This window comes from Larus michahellis, chromosome 3, assembly GCF_964199755.1.
Source record: "Larus michahellis chromosome 3, bLarMic1.1, whole genome shotgun sequence".
Lineage (NCBI taxonomy): Eukaryota > Metazoa > Chordata > Aves > Charadriiformes > Laridae > Larus > Larus michahellis.
Window position 1 is genome coordinate 52,594,241 of NC_133898.1, and position 4,658 is coordinate 52,598,898.

Consider the following 4,658-nt stretch of genomic DNA (forward strand, 5'->3'; position numbering starts at 1 on the left):
CATAAAATGCTACCAGTCCAAAGTGCTGTTTGAGTTTAGTAATGTTTTGCTCCCCTTTGAACAGGCGTAAATAACTGTGTAATGCACAGGGTAGAGCAGACCTAGCTTCACATGGGGTGCTCTGATTTCTTTGCTGGATACAGTTCAGTTTCTCTGGCTTCTGGTCCCCTTCTTTGACAGCATCCATCAATGTCTGAAGTGGAATCACTATTTTTGAAAGCATTCAGAAGAAAATACATGTCCTTGCTATGGGTAGTGCTCAGCCAGCTCCCTACCAAGAAAGATGTCTGATCCTTCACACCAGCCAGCGAGCTGCCCTGCCTGCCTGCTGGCTGACCTGGCGAGTGCTCCTCTAACCAGCCCTGCCTTATCCTGTGTCTGTTCTCAGCGCCTTCACCCTGTGCTCGCAGAGACCTCACAGCATTTTATTACTGCTCTCCCACTGTCCTCTGTCCCCCTATTGCAGCACCTCAATGCTTCCCACTGCATTTCCATTGCTCTCCATTATTATCGTTGTGTAGACTCTTCTGTTCCCTCTCCAGTTGAGTCAGTGTTTCTCTGCACTAGCTGATGCTTTTCTCTCTACCTTCCGCTCACTTTTGCCCTGCTTTCCTCCTCCCCCCATCTTACATGAAACATTTCCTGATCCATTGCTTCGTGTTCCCTATTGTGCTCCATCCGATGACTCACTGCACAGGAAAGATTGGTTGTTTGCTCGGGATGTTCTGGAGGGCAGGGGCTGAGGTCTGGGAGGGTAGGAGAGGTTCCCAGAAGTTTCGAGGGAGGCAAGATCCATATTCACTTTCAAACGTTGACATCTGATGCTCTTCGAAGTAGCCTATTGCTCCTGCTAGTTTCCTATTCCTGGTCTTTTCCCAGGATTGGGACCATCCTGCCCTCAACCTCTCTGGGAAAAGACATCCAGCAGGCACAGCTAACAAAGAAGGCTCAGGTTTAGCTTTCCCTTTTCAACCTCTTGCCTTTACTCACCTGTAAAATACTTTCAGATGGGAATTTCCGTGTCCCTGTAGCTATGCAACACTGTGACTGTGGTGGTGGCAGGGAGGAAGGGGGAGCCTTTCATTTCATCTGCTCACGGTCAGTTATGATGCTGATGGTGGTAGTGGGAAGTTCAGGTATAAATCCCTGATTTCTCCAGTCAGGAGTGCTCTAAGAGAAAAAAACTTTGTCCCAGACCCATCAGCATAGGGATTTAAACATGGGGTTTTGCATCTCTGACCAGACCCTTCCTGCTCCTGCAGACACTTGGGAAGGATATTGCTCTTGTTCCAGGGCAGATGCAAGACAAATGTTTGAAGTTGGCATAAAACAGTTCACTCTAGCCTTTACTGAGCAGGAGCTTGACTGTACCTGGTAAAAGTAGCTTTTATATGTGCTGGGAACGGCAGCCCTGCTGTAGGAAGGGCCCTGAGCAGTGCCTGCGGACTAAGGTCTCTGCTCTCTGCATCCTGCAAGAGAGGGATGACTGACTTTCCTGAATTCAGCCTATTCTGGTGGCTTCAAGGTTGCAGAGTTCCCACACGCCCTGCTATTTCTCCCCTGGAGAGGAAGGGGTGCCTCGGACAGAGCAGGGAAAAAATGAAGGGCTTTAAAAATAAAAAGTTGTGACAACTCTATTCAGAAGCGTGGAGGGAGGGGAAGCACGTTTCCACACATTGCCCAACTTCCCGATTCGGGCAGTTCCTTTTGGCGAGCCCCAGGCGGATGGAAATTTGCAGCGATTTGTGTGTCAGCAGCCCCCGGCACCCTCCCCTCCGTGACCTCTTCCTCCTGCGTACCGTACACTGAGCCACGGGGACAGGAGGAGCTGGAGACTGGGCTGCCCTGGGACTTTTCCAATTCATAAAAATGCGCTGCTGACGCCTGGACGAAGGAGAGGAGGGAGGTCCAGGAAGGGAAGGGAATCCCCTGGACTCAGCAAGTTCCTGCTCCTGCTCCTGTCACCCGTGGCAGCAGTGCTCTTATCTTCGGCTGGAGTTAGATTAATCGCCTCGTCCACAGCTCCGAGCTGCTCGCTGGGCACCACAACACCACACCTGGGATCCTGAATGTTCAGAGCAAAACTCCGCCCGCTTGCTCTGGTAGTGAAACCTCCATTATTTGTGTTGCGTTGCAGACAGCCATCCCAGGTCCTGTGTTGCCCGATGCTGTGCAAAGAACAGGATCTCATTCCTGCCCCAAGGAGTTTATGGTGGAAACACCAGAGGTTGTATTTTATGGAGAGGTGAGACTAAAAGGAGCAGAGAGTAACGTAGTGACCTACTTGCAGTCACGTTTAGAGGTCACCTCCTTGGAGTTTGTCTTAACCTAGGAGGTGTCAGTGAAACAACAGTGTGTGGGAGGGCTACGAGGATGTGGCTGGGATATGGCTGAAGGAAGTGAAGCTGCAAAAGAAAATTACTTTCTTCCTTCAAGCACATAAAATTCAGCTATCAAGGAAAAAACTGTAGGAGGCACCCCCACCTCTTCTCCTACTCCAAAAAAATGAAAAGGAAAAGAAAAAAAAAAGATATTTGCCCTGTGCAGAAGGAAAAAGTAACCTCCAGCTGGCGCAGCAGGCTGAGTGTGCCTCCAGGCTTTCTGCATCTACCAAGCACCACCACAGGTAACTGCAAGGCGTCCTACCAACAGCACCCACCACTGCCTTGAAGGCACCAGTTTTCACAGGCAGCGGCTCCTTGTAGGTTGAAGGGTGAATAATCATCTCTAACTGGAATTAGTGCATGTGTGAGGGTTGGTGCTAAAGCAAGGATGAAAGCTGGGAGAGGCAAGGAGTATTTTTCTGGGAACAAAACCTGCGACATCCCATGAGGAGCCATTGCAAGCTGACATCAGTCTTGTCCAGAGCACATTGATAGTAGGAACACCCATAGATATATGTGTCTATTTGAAATGGACCATTCAGAAACAGACCACTCAGAGTCAACAACCACATCAGAAAACATCCCAGAGCCCCCTTGAGACATAGAAGTATGAATGCAGCTGGTTTATAGAAGTAGGAAACAGTGGTGTTCAGGACAAGGTCACGAATTTACTCTCTTGTGGAGCTGTGCTTTGTTCTGAGGAATTTCTCTTTGACCCGTGTTGTGTCAGAGAAACCGGAGCTGGTACCACAGGGCACAGGGATTGCTAGAGCAGAATCCATGCAGCACAACCGGCTCTGCTGCTCCCAATTGGGCTACAGCCTCTGCGAAGCATGGCATTACACCGCGGCAGGGCACCATCTCCGGCAGCTGCAGAGCCCGACTGGAACATGTAAACTCACAAGGGAGGTCTCTGCAGAAGTAGGAATGAACCCAGTAGCTCTGACGCAGGATCAAACAGCTAAATTTGCTCTCTTGCTGAGTAAAGAAGCACTGAGAGGAGCTGCACATCTTGTTTCTGCTGGTTGGGTAGCAGGACTGGGAAAGGAACAAAAAGTTTTCCTGGAGAAGTAAAACTGGATTGTCCCAAGCTGCCAATTATACTCTGGAATTTGGTACCATTTGATCCCTGCACTTGACTTAAACATCCAGTCTTTGATCATATGAATATTCTTCAGGCAAAGCAATGGTATTCATTTTAGGGTTTTATTTTTTTTGTTTTAATCAGTCTGTCAGACTGATGTGCAGATTAAATACAGATGCTTGCATGGTTTTCTGTGCGACTTTTAGAGCAGAAAGACTATTATATTTACAGCACTTTCTTCTTTTAAGAGAGACGACACTCCCGGTCTGTTTGAAATACGAGGGTACGAGGCCTTCTGTGAGCGTGCCTGATGTTCAGAACAGCAGCGATTGCTAAATCGCTGCAGCCAGGCAGAAGCTGGGCACCAGCAGACGCTATTTCAGTCTCTCCGATGCACTCTGCCAAGCACTCGGCCTCCCCGCCATGGCAGTTCTGGGTCCTTCCTGAGCCGAGACCCATACTTGTGTCCATAAATACACAGCAATGTGCCTGCGCCTGACAAGTGCCCGCAGGAAGCTGTCGTCGCCGAGTCTCGGTTCCCAGTGAGTTCTCAGTAGTCTCAGCGAGCACAGCCACGTTCTGGAGATGAAAGGCTGGTGCACGCTGCACTGCAAATGATGGGCTCTGCAAGCTGTGCTTTCCCAGATGAAGCACATGAACGGGAAGGTAACGTGCCTCGGTGGGCAGAATGGGAAATCTTTAACCCATCTTCCAAACTGATCTTCTCTGTGACCCTGCAGTCTTCATGCCCTGGTTCCTACCACCTTAACACAAGTTGCTCCACACGTGCTGTGATGCTGACTCCTGTGATGCTCTCATACTGCTTGCCAGTTCCTTGGCCACCCCAGTGAGGGTGGCTGCAGGCAGGATCCCCATGGACAAGAAGTTTCCTCACTTGGCAAATTCTGCTCCAAGCTCTGCTCTGGCCCCAAACCTCACTCTTCCATCACCAGCAAGAGCTGTGTGAGCTGCTTTCGGCTCTACAACGGGGAGCTGCAGACCTGTTTGTCCTGTGGCTGTTGCTACAAGCTGGTTCCCTCTGAGGCTCCGCACTGCACCCTGATTCTGCAGGGCTCACGAGGCATTGCTGGTTATCTTGGACCAATGGCTGACCTGCTCTGCTTTGCACTGCAGTGTAAATCCTCCAAAAACACAGAGCTGAAGAAAAACATAGACAGCAACATTTGCAC